Raw genomic sequence first — 18,384 nt, 5'->3', positions numbered from 1 at the left:
AGCTCCAGAGCATCACAGAGAACAAAGGCCACCAAACAATGATAAGAGACTGATTTATCAAATACCAGCTTACATTTTGAGATATGCCGGAACTAACACCAGAGAACAGCCCAACTTTAAACCCAGTGACCCTTAGGCCTGGACCCGAACACTGAATGCCCATGGCTCATATCTCTTGAAAGGTTCTTAAATCGACCAGTCTTAAGATGTCCCTAAGAAAATGCAGACAGGTGCTTTAGCAATGGCAATAGTTTCATGGAAAGGGGGTAAGAAAAACCAGGTTTGCTGTCATCAGTCGAACTCAGACTGCTAAGACCAAAGCCTGTCAGCAAACATGTCTGCCCCCAAAGCAGAGATCCTAGTGCCCACCTGATAGTTCTAATTGGCAAAAATCTTACAAGTATTTATCCTGACTCCAACAAGCGTTCCTCGTCCTCTACACCCATGAAGCAATTTATAGAAAAGGCTCATTTTCCAAGCCATAACCCGCCAACCCAACAAGGGCCTGCAATAATTGCACATTACAAGAATGGCCCTCCAAACCCGAGGAGTCCTTGAAAGCCTGACTGCAGTTCAAGGAGATTCAGGATTAGATAAGGGCCCCAATGGCCATGAAGCTCTAACCTGTGCCCATGGCTTCCCCAAGCTCCAGATGTCACCGGACACTTGGAGTGGGCCTAGATGCCTGGGTGCATTGAGAAAAGCTTCACCGACACAGCCAACCTTCCCCATTTCAAGCAAAGGTGCACGTGTGCTCCGTTTCATGGACATGGCCACCTACCATCCATCTTTGTCCCTCTTTGGGACAGGAGGATGTCGTGTGGCATGGGGAAGTCCTTACAGAGTACACAGGAAAGGCCCTACTTATCAGCCCAAACAGGATTTCTCAATGAAATAAGGTAATGATCCCAATGCATGAAGCAGTTCTACAAAACACAAAGACTTTAGATGCTATAACTGCTGCACAAGGTGGAGCTTGTGCCAATCTAAAGACAGAATGATGTGGGTACATTCCCCACTATCACAAAGAGATTTCTGGATTCCTAACAGATACCACTGCTCAAATCTGCACTTCCAAGGATCCCTCTCTTTAAGGATTGCCTCAACTCTTGGCCTGGGGGAAGGTTCTCACCCACTATCAAAGGACTCTTCATGGGGATTTTCCTTCTCTTTCTTCTAACCCTGCAGTGTTGTTCCCCACCCATCCCCTCTGTCTCTGCAGGTGGTGCCAGGAACCCTTCACTGCAGTAACTTCCAGAGGACAGATGGTCTTTTCCACTCAACAAGATCCAGTCACAACTTCCCCCCTGCACTCAGCGATCTCTTCATTTCACAACTCTGACACAAAGAGGCCCCCTAACTGACCAGGAATGACCCACAGGTAGGGACAGCACTACGCCCCTATTTAGCAGGAAGAAGTTACAGAAGGTGAGACCATCCTCCTTCAACAACCTTAAGGACAGAAGGGTCAAAACTGTTCAGGGGCACACGAGGAGGGATGAGGAAGCCAGCTGAGAACTAAGCAGGAGCTGGCACGCAACACAGCCCCCACCCCCAATATATGATATGAGTGATATGCCCTAGGTGCTCTGAGTGCCCTAAAATAAGGAAAGGAAAAAACATATTCTCCACAAATAATAAATCAAAACCCTGCAAGACCAGAGTCTCCCTCAGTTTATAAAAAGTGCTCGTGATTCTCAAGGAAGAGGTTTTCTTAACAAGAGGCTAGTAATCATCCAGAGACCTGTAACTCCATTTCTTGAAGCCCTAACATCCCCCCTCCCTTCCATCACACTGAGGGAGGCTGAGGCAGAAGGAAATGTCAATAAAATGGAATTTCTATTCAAACCTGCAGTCCCTTGAGAAGGACTTGTGAGAGGAGGAAAGTAACATTCCTGAGGAAGCTCCCAACTATCATTCTATTAATGCCTTCCTAGAAGGAAAAACCACCTTCATTTGACAAGAGCAAAGCCTTCTGTATCCTGTGTCCTCTGTCCTATTGCAAAGTTCTTGCAAAACCTCCCTTTTGCCTGACCACCCCCAACCCCATCCTAGATGGAGTCAGCCTCCCATCATGACCCCAGCATAGCACAGAAATCTGAATAGTTTTATTTCTGGGCTGAAATGCTCCTCAAGTCAAACCATTGCCTGAGTGTCTGTAAACGTCACTGGCTTGAGCACGACTCACTGATATAGTCTTTGAAATTAAAACATCTAAAATTTAATCAGCAGTTGACATGGGTGTGAGGCTACCATTTAGAAAGATCTATCTGAATTCCATAAAGTAAAACGCACCCGACTACAAGTGGCATGTAGAGGTTGATGCAGAGACAATTCCTGAAGGAAGGGGTTGGAATTCGTATGTTGAGTCAGGAAGGGAGGAACATGAGTGAGCAATCCTTCCACAGCCCCTCCTGTTTTGGCCATTAGCAGAGGGTTCACCCTGCACAGGAACCCGGCCAATGCTGGGGCCCAGGAGGGATATTTCTCATGTACCTCACCTCATTCCATGTGTGTTATGTCCAGGGAAGAGAAACCTTGTATTTACAGATGATGTGGAAGAACCTTCAGCCATGTGTCCCCAGTTCAAATGACATAAGAATTCATTCATCCTGGATTGCACCACACACATCTCCCACGTGGACGAGCCTTTGGTCAGGGCTCTAACCTCGGGTGACAAGAGAGAACTCAACATTCTGAGGAAAGTAGACATGATATGCATGGGGGAAACAATTCTAGGGTAGGGCTCACCTCTGCACACAGCAAAATCATGGGAGAGGCACCTTAGGGATGTAACAAGAGTGGGAGACCCTTCATTCAGAGAGCTCTGTTCTTATTCTTCCCCATGACCTCACATGGGTTAGAAGCCATGTGGTTGGATTGCTGTACCAGAGCTCACAGCAACATGCATCCCTTCGAGGCCATGGGCACATTGCCACAGACAGAAACTGATTTAATCCATCTTTTTGGGAAAGCATTTAGTACGGCCACACCCTTATCCAGCATCTGAGGATCCACACCGGTGGGAAACCCAACAAATGTGTTCAAAGTGGAAGAGCTGTTAGATACAGCTCTCACATTTGGAGACACCAGAAAACTCAGACCAGGGAAACCTGTGTCTGTATTACTGGGGTCCTCCTGGACCCAGAGTGGCCACCTTTCTCACCACCACAGAAATCACAAAGTTTGTACTGTGGTTTGTACAAACCCTGTGTCTTTGATCACTGAGGCAGATTCTTCTGCCAGAAGTGGTCCCTTTCGCAACACCAGAGAATTCACACGGGGAGAACCACTAGGGCTGTATCTTGGTGGAAGAAGCTTAAACTGGGGCTCTGGCCAAAGCTCCTGCTACCGTCTCAGAGACCAGGTCATCCTCATACAGGAGCGAAGGTGCAGGGACATCCTGGGACAACCTGCATCATCACTGCTGCTGAATGCTGACGAAATCCATGTGGGAATCCGATTCCTCATGGAGCCAACACGTGAAGGACCTGGGACGTTTCACACAGAAGAAAACCCTCCCAGAGTGATGAGGAAAGGAATGTTTTCAGGTATCCCTTCTTCGTTAGCCAGCAACGACACCCTTACACCGAGGAAACACTGATCCCAATGCAACAAGGGGAAATTCTTCCCTGGACACTCACATCAGAGAATCACTGGGCAAATACCTCCCAAGGAATTTCTTAGGGTGAAATTGAGATACAAACTCAGATACTGACGATTTTTCACTGCAAACACATAAAACTGTGTCACATTCTGAGGGATGCTGAATGCAGTATTTCAAAAATCAATAGCTAGAAATAAGGCAAATCTGCTCCCATCCATCAGTACTTGCATAAAGGCTAGTATCACTGAAAAGGAGGGGTCTCACAACCATGCACACTGTGCCAATTAAGATCAGGGGACTTTCAATTATCATATGGTTTCACTTATTTGTGGAGCATAACAAATAGCATGGAGGACAAGGGGAGATGGAGAGGAGAAGGGAGTTGAGGGAAATTGGAAGGGGAGGTGAACCATGAGAGACTATGGACTCTGAAAAACGATCTGAGAATTTTGAAGGGGTGGGGGGTGGGAGGTTGGGGGCACCAGGTGGTGGGTATTGTAGAGGGCACAGATTGCATGGAGCACTGGGTGTGGTGCAAAAATAATGAATACTGTTATGCTGAAAAAAATAAAAATTAAAAAAAAAAAAGATCAGGGGACTTTTCCTTTACTAGCTCTCACAACTGACACTGGTACTGTCTTTGGTAAGAAGTTTGACACATATATACACTGCCTGGGATCCATGAGAACATCAGTTGAAGAGTTAACTTAGAATTTTAGAACAAAAGGTGATTGACGTATGTTCACAAAAACATTAATCTATCGATGTATGTAGATCACAAGGATGAATGTCAACAAGACTCAACAAACACATGGTTTGTGATCTACCTCTCATGTGGCCTAAATTCTACTAATATTGTCCTCATAAATTGAAAAAGATTTATAAATTAATTACATGCTTAGAAATATTTATGTTTTCTTTACTTATTTGAGTGTGAGAGAGCTAGAGAGGGAGGAAGAACAGTCCGGGTTGGGCAGCAGAGAAGAGGGAGAGAAAGCAGGCTTCACATTGAGAAGGGTGCCCAATGCAGGGCCTGATCCCCCAGGATACAGGGATACTGACCTCAGCCAAAGGCAGATGCTTAACCAACTGTGCCACCCAGGGACTTGCAAATTAATTTCATCTTTTACAATGGTGCTATTTTTGAAGAACTGTGTGTATCAGGATAGGAATCAAACTGTACTGTTCAGATTCAGGCAGTGAGGGCTTCCTCCCCCTCTATGAGAATTTGGTAGCCAACTGCTTTTCTCCACCACCAATAATAGATCCTTATCTCTTGGCCTGAAAAGGTGTAAGACCACTGCCTATATGGAAACAGTTCCCGATTTAGAAGATTTAGAACAGGAGGGTATATGTAGGCTCCCTTCCATAAAAACAAAGAACATCCAGGAATGCCTGTATGGTTCTTTTATTTAAGGGACAAACTCTTGATTTTGGCTCAGGTCCTGATAACATGGTTGACACATCGAGCCCCTGATATGTGTCATGCTCTGCACCGCAGGTGGAGCCTGTGTAAAGGTCTCTCTCTCCCTCCATACCTCCTCTTCCAAACTTGGATACCAGAAGTTCCACCAAGTTTATGCCAACTAAAGGAGGAGCGTGTATGAAAAGAGGTGACCCAGACATCAATCACCAACAAGTGACAAGAGACTAAATAAAATTCCTGCTGCTCTCAGAACCAAAGAGAAGACTTGCAGAAACCCTATTACAACTGCATTTCACATGGCCATCTTAGCAATGCTTACTACTCCTAGAATCTTCATATTAGAAATATGCTCTCATTCATCTACCCTGAATCTTCAGGGATATGGAATTCCTACAGGAGATGTGCAAATACTCTACCTCCTCATGTCTTCTTTACTCTATGTGAGTGATCTTCTTACTGACCCTCTTGATTTTGGCTGAGATGATTATCCCAGCGTTGTGAGATCGAGTCCTATGTCATGATCTGCAATGCGTGTAGCGCCTGCCCAGTGTCTCACTCTCTCTCTTGCACCTCCCCCTCAAAAAAAAAAAAAGATGCCTGATATTCTTTTTTTTTTTTTTTTTTTTGGCTTTGTAAACATATATTTTTATCCCCAGGGGTACAGGTCTGTGAATCGCCAGGTTTACACAATTCACAGCACTCACCATAGCACATAACCTCCCCAATATCCATAACCCCAACCCCTCTCCCAACCCCCCTCACCCCATCAACCCTCAGTTTGTTTTGTGAGATTAGGGGTCACTTATGGTTTGTCTCCCTCCCAATCCCATCTTGTTTCATTTACTCTTCTCCTACCCCCTCAACCCCCCATGTTGCATCTCCTCTCCCTCATATCAGGGAGATCATATGATAGTTGTCTTTCTCCGATTGACTTATTTCGCTAAGCATGATACGCGCTAGTTCCATCCACATCATCGGAAATGGCAAGATTTCATTTCTTTTGATGGCTGCATAGTATTCTATTGTGTATATACCCCATCTTCTTTATCCATTCGTCTGTTGATGGACATCTAGGTTCTTTCCATAGTTTGGCTATTGTCGACATTGCTGCTATTATCATTCGGGTACACGTGCCCCTTCAGATCACTATATTTGTATCTTTAGGTTAAATACCCAGCAGTGTAATTGCTGGGTCATAGGGTAGTTCTATTTTCAACATTTTGAGGAACCTCCATGCTGTTTTCCAGAGTGGTTGCACCAGCTTGCATTCCCACCAAAAGTGTAGGAGGGTTCCCCTTTCTCTGCATCCTCCCCAGCACCTGCCATTTCCTGACTTGTTAATTTGAGCCATTCTGACTGGTGTGAGGTGATATCTCATGGTGGTTTTGATTTGTATTTCCCTGATGCCGAGTGATATGGACCACTTTTTCATGTGTCTGTTGGCCATCTGGATGTCTTCTTTGCAGAAATGTCTGTTCATGTCCTCTGCCCATTTCTTGATTGGATTATTTGTTCTTTGGGTGTTGAGTTTGCTAAGTTCTTTATAGATTTTGGACACTAGCCATTTATCTGATAAGTCCTTTGCAAATATCTTCTCCCATTCTGTAAGTTGTCTTTTGGTTTTGTTCACTGTTTTCTTTGCTGTGCAAAAGCTTTTGATCTTGATAAAATCCCAATAGTTCATTATTGCCCTTGCTTCCCGTGCCTTTGGTGATGTTCCTAGGAAGATGTTGCTGCAGCTGAGGTTGAAGAGGTTGATGCCTGTGTTCTCCTCAAGGATTTTGATGGATTCCTTTCTCACATTGAGATCCTTCATCCATTTTGAGTCTATTTTCGTGTGTGGTGTAAGGAAATGATCCAATTTCATTTTTCTGCATGTGGCTGTCCAATTTTCCCAACACCATTTATTGAAGAGGCTCTTTTTTCCATTGGACATTCTTTCCTGCTTTGGCGAAGATGAGTTGACCATAGAGTTGATAGTCTATTTCTGGGTTCTCTATTCTGTTCCATTGATCTATGTGTCTGTTTTTGTGCCAGAACCATGCTGTCTTGATGATGACAGCTTTGTAATAGAGCTTGAAGTCCGGAATTGTGATGCCACCAACTTTGGCTTTCTTTTTCAGTATTCCTTTGGATATTCGAGGAATTTTCTGGTTCCATATAAATTTTAGGATTATTTGTTCCATTTCTTTGAAAAAAAATGGATGGTACTTTGATCGGAATTGCATTAAATGTGTAGATTGCTTTAGGTAGCATAGACATTTTCACAATATTTATTCTTCCAATCCAGGAGCATGGAACATTTTTCCATTTCCTTGTGTCTTCCTCAATTTCTTTCATGAGTACTTTATGCTTTTTTGTGTATAGATTCTTAGTCTCTTTGGTTAGGTATATTCCCAGGTATCTTATAGTTTTGGGTGCAATTGTAAATGAGATGGACTCCTTAATTTCTCTTTCTTCTGTCTTGTTGTTGGTGTAGAGAAATGCAACTGATTTCTGTGCATTGATTTTATATCCTGACACTTTATTGGATTCCTGTACAAGTTCTAGCAGTTTTGGAGTGGAGTCTTTTGGGTTTTCCACATATAGTTTCATATCATCTGCAAAGAGTGATAGTTTGACTTCTTCTTTGCCGATTTGGATGCCTTTAATTTCCTTTTGTTGTCTGATTGCTGAGGCTAGGACTTCTAGTACTATGTTGAATAGCAGTGGTGATAACGGACATCCCTGCATGTTACTGACCTTAGCGGAAAAGCTGTCAGTTTTTCTCCATTGAGAATGATATTTGAGGTGGGATTTTCATAGATGGCTTTGATAATATTGAGGTATGTGCCTTCTATCCCTACACTTTGAAGAGTTTTGATCAGGAAGGGATGCTGTACTTTGTCAAATGCTTTTTCAGCATCTATGGAGAGGATCATATGGTTCTTGTTATTTCTTTTATTAATGTGTTGTATCACATTGATTCATTTGCGGATGTTGAACCAACCTTGCAGCCCTGGAATAAATCCCACTTGGTTGTGGTGAATAATCCTTTTTTTTTTTTAAGATTTTATTTATTTGTCAGAGAGAGAGAGGAGAGCGAGTGAGCACAGGCAAACAGAATGGCAGGTAGAGGCAGAGGGAGAAGCAGGCTCCCCGCCAAGTAAGGAGCCCGATGTGGACTTGATCCCAGGACGCTGGGATCATGACCTGAGTCGAAGGCAGCTGCTTAACCAACTGAGCCACCCAGGCGTCCCTGAATAATCCTTTTAATGTACTGTGAATACTATTGGCTAATATTTTGGCGAGAATTTTTACATCTGTATTCATCAAGGATATTGGTCTGTAGTTCTCTTTTTTGATGGGATCCTTGTCTGGTTTTGGGATCAAGGTGATGCTGGCCTCATAAAATGAGTTTGGAAGTTTTCCTTCTATTTCTATTTTTTGGAACATTTTCAGAAGAATAGGAATTAGTTCTTCTTTAAATGTTTGGTAGAATTCCCCCGGGAAGCCATCTGGCCCTGGGCTTTTGTTTGTTTGGAGATTTTTGATGACTGTTTCAATCTCCTTACTGGTTATGGGTCTGTTCAGGCTTTCTATTTCTTCCTGGTTCAGTTGTGGTAGTTTATATGTCTCCAGGAATGCATCCATTTCTTCCAGATTGTCAAATTTGTTGGCGTAGAGTTGCTCATAGTATGTTCTTATAATTGTCTGTATTTCTTTGGTGTTCGTTGTGATCTCTCCTCTTTCATTCATGATTTTATTTATTTGGGTCCTTTCTCTTTTCTTTTTGATAAGTCTGGCCAGGGGTTTATCTATCTTATTAATTCTTTCAAAGAAGCAGCTCCTAGTTTCGTTGATTTGTTCTATTGTTTTTTTTTTTTGGTTTCTATTTCATTGATTTCTGCTCTGATCTTTATGATTTCTCTTCTCCTGCTGGGTTTAGGGTTTCTTTCTTGTTCTTTCTCCAGCTCTTTTAGGTGTAGGGTTAGGTTGTGTACCTGAGACCTTTCTAGTTTCTTGAGAAAGGCTTGTACCGCCATATATTTTCTTCTCCGGACTGCCTTTGTTGTATCCCACAGATTCTGAACCGTTGTGTTTTCATTATCATTTGTTTCCATAAATTTTTTCGATTGTTCTTTAATTTCCTGGTTGACCCATTCATTCTTTAGAAGGATGCTGTTTAGTCTCCATGTATTTGGTTTCTTTCCAAATTTCCTCTTGTTATTGAGTTCTAGCTTCAGAGCATTGTGGTCTGACAATATGCAGGGAATGATCCCAATCTTTTTATACCGGTTGAGACTTGATTTAGGACCAAGAATGTGATCTATTCTGGAGAATGTTCCATGTGCACTAGAGAAGAATTTTGTATTCTGTTGCTTTGGGATGAAATGTTCTGAATATATCTGTGATGTCTATCTTGTCCAGTGTGTCATTTAAGGCCTTTATTTCCTTGTTGATCTTTTGCTTGGATTATCTGTCCATTTCAGTGCGGGGAGTGTTAAAATCCCCTACTATTATTGTATTATTGTCGATGTGTTTCTTTGATTTTGTTATTAACTGGTTTATATAGTTGGCTGCTCCCACGTTAGGGGCTAGATATTTAAAATTGTTAGAACTTCTTGTTGGACAGTTCCTTTGAGTATGTTATAGTGTCCTTCCTCATCTCTTATTGTAGTCTTTGGCTTAAAATCTAATTGATCTAATATAAGGATTGCCCCTCCTGCTTTCTTCTGATGTCCATTAGCATGGTAAATTCTTTACCACCCCCTCACTTTAAACCTGGAGGTGTCTTCGGGTTTAAGATGAGTTTCTTGTACGCAACATATAGATGGGGTTTTTTTTAAAGATTTTTTTTTATTTATTTGACAGAGAGAGAGAGAGAGAGAGAGAGAGATCACAAGTAGGCAGACAGGCAGGCAGAGAGAGAGAGGCGTGGAAGCAGGCTCCCTGCTGAGCAGAGAGCCCGATGCGGGGCTCGATCCCAGGACCTGGGATCATGACCTGAGCTGAAGGCAGAGGCCTTAACCCACTGAGCCACCCAGGCGCCCCAAGATGTTTTTGCTTTTTTTTTTTTTTATCCATTCTGATACCCTGTGGCTTTTGATTGGGGCATTTAGTCCATTAACATTCAGGGTAAGTATTGAGAGATATGAATTTAGTGCCATTGTGTTGCTTGTAAGGTGACTGTTATTGTATATTGTCTCTGTTTCTTTCTGATCTACTACTTTTAGGGTCTCTCTTTGCTTAGGGGACCCCTTTCAATATTTCCTATAGAGCTGGTTTGGTATTTGCAAATTCTTTCAATTTTTGTTTGTCCTGGAAGCTTTTAATCTCTCCTTCTGTTTTCAATGATCGCCTAGCTGGATACAGTATTCTTGGCTGCATGTTTTTCTCATTTAGTACTCTGAATATATCATGACAGCTCTTTCTGGCCTGCCAGGTCTCTGTGGATAAGTCTGCTGCCAATCTAATATTTTTACCATTGTACGTTACAGACTTCTTTTCCCGGGCTGCTTTCAGGATCTTTTCTTTGTCACTAAGACTTGTCAATTTTACTATTAGGTGACGGGGTGTGGACCTATTCTTACTGATTTTGACGGGGGTTCTCTGAACCTCCTGGATTTTGATGCTTGTTCCCTTTGCCATATTGGGGAAATTCTCTCCAATAATTCTCTCCAACATACCTTCTGCTCCCCTGTCTGTTTCCTCTTCTTCTGGAATCCCAATTATTCTAATGTTGTTTCGTCTTATGGTGTCACTTATCTCTCGAATTCTCCCCTCGTGGTCCAGTAGCTGTTTGTCCCTCTTTTGCTCAGCTTCTTTATTTGTGTCATTTGGTCTTCCTTATCGCTAATTCTTTCTTCTGCCTCATTTATCCTAGCAGTGAGAGCCTCCATTTTTGATTGCACCACATTAATAGCTTTTTTGACTTCAACTTTGTTAGATTTTAGTTCTTTTATTTCTCCAGAAAGGGCTTTTATATCTCCCGAGAGGTTTGCTTTAATATCTTCCATGCCTTTTTCAAGCCCGGCTAGAACCTTGAGAATCGTCATTCTGAACTCTAGATCTGACATATTACCAGTGTCTCTATTGATTAGGTCCCTAACCTTTGGTACTGTTTCTTGTTCTTTTTTTTTGTTGTTGTGAATTTTTCCGCCTTGTCATTTTGTCCAGATAAGAGTATATGAAGGAGCAAGTAAAATACTAATAGGGTGGCAACAACACCAGAAAAATATGCTTTAGCCAAATTAGAGGAGATCCCAAAACGTGAGTGGGGAGAAAGGGGATAAAAAGGGGTTCAGAAAGAAAAAAAAAAAGGAACTATTAAATAAAGAAAGCCGATAAAGAAAAAATATAAAAAGGAAAAAAAAAAAAAAAATATATATATATATATATATATATATATATATTAGATAAACTATTTAAAAAACGTTAAAAAAGAAAACGGTAAAAGTTAAAAAAAATTAGCAGAAGAAGAGAAAAAAATATTGAAAAAGAAAAAAAAATTAAATTAACTGCAAGGCTAGAGAATCATGGGGAGAAAGCCATGAGTTCCGTGCTTTGTTTTCTCCTCCTCTGGAATTCCGCTGCTCTCCTTGGTATTGAAACTGCACTCCTTGGTAGGTGAACTTGGTCCTGGCTGGGTTTCTCGTTGATCTTCTGGGGGAGGGGCCTGTTGTAGTGATTCTCAAGTGTCTTTGCCCCAGGCGGAGTTGCACCGCCCTTACTCGGGGCCAGGCTGAGTAATCCGCACGTGTTTGCTGGGTTTGCTTTCAGGAGCTTTTGTTCCCTGAGAGCATTCCGTAGAGTTCTGGAAGACGGGAATGAAGATGGAGGCCTCCCGGTCTCCGGCCCAGAGGAGCCGAGAGCCCAGGGCCCCACTCCTCAGTGTGTCCTCAGAGAACAGCGCCCAATTACTTCCGTCACCCTGGCCTCCAGCTGCACTCCCAGCTGACCGAGCCTGCGACCAGTTTAAGGTAACCCCGAGCTGAGAGTCACTCTTTGGCTCTGTCTCTGTAGCCGGCTTCCCTGTTCTAATACCGGTAAGCTCTGCGACACTCAGACACCCCCAATCCTTCTGTGACCCTGTGGGACCTGAAGCCGCGCTGACCCCGCCTGGGCTTCACCCCAGTTAAGCCTCTGGAGCGATGTCCCTCTGCGGAACAGACTTTTAAAAGTCCTGATTTTGTGCTCCGTTGCTCCGCCACTCGCCGGGAGCCGGCTCCTCCCTCCGCGGTCTATCTTCCCGTCCCTTTGGATTCACTTCTTCGCTAGTCGTACCTTTCAGATAGTGGTTGATTTTCTGTTTCCAGAATTGCTGTTCTTCTTAGCTTCAATTTCCCGTTGGATTTGTAGGTGTTTGCAATCTTTAGATAAGCTATTTAGCTGATCTCCCACTACCTGAAGTAGTCTCAGCCTGCTACTTCTCCACCTTCTTGACTCCTCCCCCGGTGCCTGATATTCTTTACTCTAGTTTACTAGCCCTAAAAATAATGCGTTGACAGAAAACACTATTTTGGGGCACCTGGGTGGCTCAGTGGGTTAAGCTGCTGCCTCGGCTCAGGTCATGATCTCAGGGTCCTGGCATCGAGTCCCGCATCGGGCTCTGTGCTCAGCAGGGAGCCTACTTCCCTCTCTCTCTCTGCCTGCCTCTCTGTATACTTGAAATCTCTCTCTGTCAAATAAATAAATAAAATCTTTAAAAAAAAAAAAGGAAAACACTATTCTGTAGAGAATGTCTATTTATAAGATAACCCTGCAATAACTCAGGATTCCGCTAACAGAAGCAATCAGTAGTTCAGATGTTTTGTTTGGAGTAGGGTCTTGCAGGACCTTCTCCATATGTGCCACTAAGTAATTTTCCCCAAACTCTCTAGATATTCTGGTTAAGGGTACATATTGAATATAATCGAAAAGAAGAGGGTATCTTTCCCTCCAGAAGAAAGACAGAAGCCAGCAAAAGAGGCACCCAAGTCAAGCCCTGAACCTCAACCCAGGTGGGGTTTGAGAACCAGAACAACTTACTGCTGTGATGCACATCCACCAGGGAGACGACAGGGGTCACACTCCTGCATGTGTTGCACTTGAATCTGCACTGAAGAGACAGAGGCCAGATACATTGGATGCTGCCAAGGAGGCCAGGTCACCTGAGCCTTGAAGCACCTCCTGTAAAAACAGAGAGAGCATTTAGCTGAGGTCTCAGGACCCATACTCCAGAAGACACAATGTCATACAAAACTGAAAGCATGTTCCTCCCTTCCAGCAGAGAGCACAAGCTCAAAGAGGCCAAAACCACAGTAACCCGAAATTTGTGAAAGATTTAGCATTGCTGCTGGTAGACCTTCAAATAATACATGCACATTAAACTGGCTACCAGGAGTTCCATGATATCTATGCCAGTCCCAAGCAAGAGGATGTGGGCCAGGAGATGGCCCAGAGGTCAATCACCATTTGCAACTAGTGATGAGAGTCTATGTAAAGTTCCTGCTGCTCCGAGAACCTGAACAGAAGATCTGCAGAAACCCTATTTCTTTCTTTTTTTTATGATTTTATTTATTTATTTGACAGAGAGAGATCACAAGTAGACGGAGAGGCAGGCAGAGGGAGAGGGTGGGAATCAGGCTTCTCGCCGAGCAGAGAGCCCGATGCGGGACTCGATCCCAGGACCCTGGGATCATGACCTGAGCCGAAGGCAGCGGCTTAACCAACTGAGCCACCCAGGCGTCCCCAGAAACCCTATTTCAACTGCATTTTGCATGACCGTCCTAGGGTTGCTTCCTTCTCCTTGAATCTTCTTTCACCTTTGACAAGCATTCTCATTAATCTACCACGTAACTTCAATGACGCAGAACTCCCATAGGAGATGTGCATATACTCTACCTTCTCAATGTCTATTCTACTCTACATGAGTGACTCTGTTAGTCTTTCTTTCTTTCTTTTTTCACAACTCTATTTGGCTGAAATGAGCCTCTAGTCTCCTTTCTAAGACATGCCTCTCTTGGTCCCTGGAACTCAAAAAAAGAAATTAAAAAACAACAACAACAACAACAACAACAACAACTAACCACCACCCAAAATGAATGTAAATTATACCTTGGAGATTGAAGATTGTTTCACCCCTAACCAGTGACTATGCTATTGACCCGAAGGGCAAACCCTCCACTAACCAGCTTCTAGAGGATTCTGGGTCAATTTGGGGTATAGTTCTGATAGGATTTTCCCAATCAGAAAACACTGCCAGCCTCCAAACCTGATTGCAAACTAAATAGATTCAAAGCTTCACGGGACCCACTGTGAGGCACAGAAGTGCCTGGGTGTTGTGGCAGTGGGTGCCAGTCCACATGGGTGATGGATTTCTGTTGAACGGATTTGGGATGGTTTCTTAGATGCAAGCAGGCAGCCAGAAGCATGCTTGGTTTCTTAGCATCTATTCTAACTAAGCCTGGCATGCATAGTGACAGACCGTTCCATACAGGTTTTGAAACCCTGCTGTGCTGGAACTTCTCATGAGGAATCTCTAGAGTGAACTTTCAGTAGTGTGTCCAAGCCAAAGCCAAGCACGATACTTCCATCAGACTTGACTGCAATCCCTGTTGATCTGGGTTGATTCCTCTTCTCGAGGTCCCCCAAATATCATGAGGTTCCTCTACCTGCCACCTAGTAACTTTCCCTACTCATCTGGCAAGGCTCCTGGGCACTGTGTCATCAAGGTGTGAAGCTGCTATTGCCATGGGGCTCCACAAAGCCACCCTTAATTCCTGAAAATTGTCTGGCCATAATCCGAGTCTATACATGTTACTCTCAAATTGGACATTTCACTCAATCCCTTAGTAAAATGACCAATGTTTCCAGCGGCGTCCTGTTACAATAAAAAGGCACTTGTGCTGAAATTGCACCAAAAATCCTATGTACCTTGGAAGAAAGAATTCTCCCTGAGAGTTTCTGAATGATGGAGGGTTCAGGGAGGGAGAGAAGTTAAATGTTCCCATTTGTTCACACAGAAATTTATCATCACATTTCTGTAGATCATGGATACTTTCAGATACAGTTTCCCTCAATCTGGAAGAAGAAACATTAAAGAACCAGCAATGTTTCAAACAAGAGTCACAAAGGTATACTCATCTTCTTCAACTCACTCAGCCCCCCCCTTATTAATTCTTGTTCAGCTTGAATGCAGCTTTTCCACGAGTTCTGCAAATCTGTACCCAGTTGAGTTTGAGGATTTTCACGATCAGACACGAAGACCCCATGAGACACATCACCGTGTACAGTCACAGGCATTTAGTGGTAAGGTAGGGTTGGGATGAAAGGCCTGTGGACTTATACTTAATGAGATATATTTTCAACAAACACTGAAGGCAAGACATCAGCATGGAAGCAGAGAGGCCACAAGACCTGCATCCCAGTCCCTAATGCATGACGTGTCCTTGAGTTTCCATATTTCCAAGCCAAACACACTCATGTCTTCTGAGCTAAGGGTTCTGCTTCTAGAATTTTCTCCCAAGGAGAAAACCAAAGGGGTTGCAAAGGATTTGCAACAGTGTTCTTGGAGGCTTCCTGGATGATGGTTAAACCCTGCAGCCCACTGCCTTGCCCGAGGCCCACAAAACTGTTCAGTGCCCACTTCGCATCCATCATGGTCAGGCAGGTCTAGCCCTTTCTCCCCCGGTTGCACAGCACACCCTCTCCTGGTATCCACTAGGCCACTCAGCCTCTGTGTTCCATGTCCTTGATGGATCTCTTTGGAAGATGGTAACCTGCATAGGGGTGGAAGGAGCAAATATACTCCTTCCCACCCTTTCTCCCTCCTTGCACCCATCCAAGGTTTGTGCAGGGGGAGCAGAGCTGCAGGGACATGCAGATGGGGTTCTCCTTCTGTGGCACTTCCAAGAATCCCCTTGCACAGAGCCTGAACCTTAGCGCTTAGCAGGATATTTTGGTTTCTAACCCCACCGCCCACCCCAGCCACAGGGCAGCATTCCACCTCCCAGCCTCCTCAGAAAGAACTACTTTACCCTAGCTAGCTTCCCTCCATCCAACGCCCACGTGCCTACCTAGGCATTCAAAAGGATACTGGATTAGGAGACACACACACTGTACCCAGGTGCCTGACTGCAGTCCACTCCACACCTTCTACTTCAGGGTTGTGGTGATGGCAGTCTTCCCACTGTGTGCTCTTTGCCCTGAGACATGACCACCCTCCAATGTGTAACAGAGTACAGAGCCAGGCTTCAGCCCCCCTGCGATCTGGCTGTCTGATGCGGCTGTCTGGGCCTGCTCACCTCCCTCCCTGCCTCCAGTCCTTTCCTATGAACATATGCCTGGGTTCTGGGACTCTGGCTCTGCTCCGGTGCCCCGGGCCCTGTTTGCAGGCCGTCAACAGGCAGTTGAGGAGCCACAGACTCTGGCTTGCTGGCCCTGTGCTCCCCTCAACCCAACCATCATGGTGACCAATGTGGACCCAAGTGCTAGATAGGACTGCAGCCCCTGGCTTCCTGCTCAACCTCAGAGGGTACTTCTGAAGCAAGGCACGTCAGACCCAAATACCTGCTCCCATCCCCCTCCCCACCAGCCGAATAACCCCTAGGGATAGATGTATGGGGAAGCCAACACAATCTACACTCCAGGTATTGCGTATCACTCAGCCTCTCATGGTACACAGGTGAATCAGAGAAGGATTCAGCAGAACAGCACAAACAACACTTGAGTAGTGAGCAAATGTGTTTCTCCCAGGGTTGGAAACATTTCAAGATACCCTGTAGTAGGCCTGTTTGTCAGCCTACCTGTGCTCCAGTAAGAGCCCTGGTCTGACATTGATGAGCAAGCCACAGACCAAGAGTACCTCTGCAGGTAAATGGGCCCAAATGTATCCTGGATCCTTTCATTTTGTTGTTTGATTTTGCTCCAAAGTCCAGGGAGATACCTCTGGGGCATTGATGGGGCTCTCATTTCAAGAGCACAGGAGGTAAATGAGCCATATGTTCCCCTCAACACCAGTCCTGGGATAAGCTGGCTCAAGCTACTACCCATGGGCTACCCTGTCACCTCAGCAGAGCCAAAGCACAGCCTGCTCCCTGGATGTGGAGAGAACAGGGATGCAGTCACTGAACCACACAGTCTGAAGCCAGAACTCTAAGGGAACTATGCATGTGGGCTGGTTGTAACATAGAAACTGGCAGGCACCACGCTGCCCTGAAAGCCACCCAGGCTCCTGGAAGCCTCAGAATTGGGGTTCAGTGGCTGCTCTGCATTCCAGATCATCCCTTCTCTGTCTTGACTCATACCTATGCTTGAACCCCTGTGGTCCCTCCAATGTCAGGTGGCATAAAAAGGGCCTAGAGTGGTTGGGATGGCCCTGGGAAGGGAACCCACTGAGGCATATCCCAGAATGAGGCTGGAGGACATATCAGGGGCTCACTGATAAGGAAACCCACAGCAGATTACTGTGGGAACAGGGACCCCAGGGTCTGTGGAGGGTGTTCACATCACTGCCTCAACAGCTGTGTCCCTGCTGAATGACTGAATCTGTCTGTGCCTCACATCTTTGATAGAACTGGGCCTCACAGCACTTTGTCCCCCGGGATTTGGTGAGGAGAAACCAAGACAATGAACAATAAGCACCTCACAGGTGCTTGGAACAGAAGGGGCACCCATGAAGACACATCTCCCTAGAATTGCTTCATAGAAAACGTGTTTTGGAATCTCTGGCTCAGCTGGTCATGTCGTTTTGAACATCAACGAAAAAGCACCTGGCTTCAGGGAGCCTCCCTCCAACATGGTGACTCAGAACCACCCTGATCCAGTTACACAATCTCCACTCCAGGGAGTGGAGTCTGGTAAATTCCTGCCAGTCTAGTAAATGTCGCACTGTGTAGACACAGTACCCTGCAAGCTCTGCCCCAGGAAGCTGTGGATCCAGCAAGTTTGTGGCTCCCAGTTGGGCCCAGCTGTCTTCCCTGTGTCACCAGGACAGTGGACCTGGGCCTCTGGCCTTACCTCGCTTCTCATTGGTGATGATGGTGGCCTCTAGGGGCTTCCCCAGCCCTGCCTCATTTTGGTCATCAGTCTGAAGATGTACACTGACTCTGGAGTCAGCTCAGTTGCCATGAAATGCCTCACCATGGCACCCGTCTCCACTGTGGTGAACATGCTGGAGTTGCTGTTGGCCAGGCAGTAGATAATCTGATATCCTGTGGGTGGGACAAGAGGGCCATGCATCAGTCTCATCACTCCCTCTGACCCCACATTCCCACAACCCCACCACCACCACTCTGCTGTGTTTTCGCCATGTCCTTCCTCCTCTGTCAGCATCTGAGAGGAATGGCACATCCACAGAGGCAGATGGAGCCTCTGTGTGCTGGGCCCC

At 45.0% G+C, this 18,384-nt stretch overlaps 1 long non-coding RNA gene across 2 annotated transcripts; it reads right to left on the bottom strand.

Annotated features, from left to right (window-relative positions):
* Positions 1 to 2,646: 2,646 nt before the first annotated feature.
* On the bottom strand, positions 2,647 to 18,102 carry LOC125092677 (uncharacterized). Of its 2 annotated transcripts, none has more exons than XR_007125037.1 (3): positions 18,015 to 18,102; positions 13,044 to 13,184; positions 2,647 to 2,668 (listed from the first exon to the last, which is right to left on the bottom strand). It is a non-coding gene; the product is annotated as an uncharacterized LOC125092677 (long non-coding RNA). The 2 variants fall into 2 exon arrangements; XR_007125035.1 differs by lacking the exon at positions 2,647 to 2,668 and adding an exon at positions 2,746 to 2,783.
* Between the last annotated feature and the right edge of the window lie 282 nt (positions 18,103 to 18,384).

Source organism: Lutra lutra, unplaced genomic scaffold (assembly GCF_902655055.1).
Source record: "Lutra lutra unplaced genomic scaffold, mLutLut1.2, whole genome shotgun sequence".
Lineage (NCBI taxonomy): Eukaryota > Metazoa > Chordata > Mammalia > Carnivora > Mustelidae > Lutra > Lutra lutra.
Note: the sequence above shows the minus strand (reverse complement) of the source record. Positions and strands in the feature narration are given on the sequence as shown.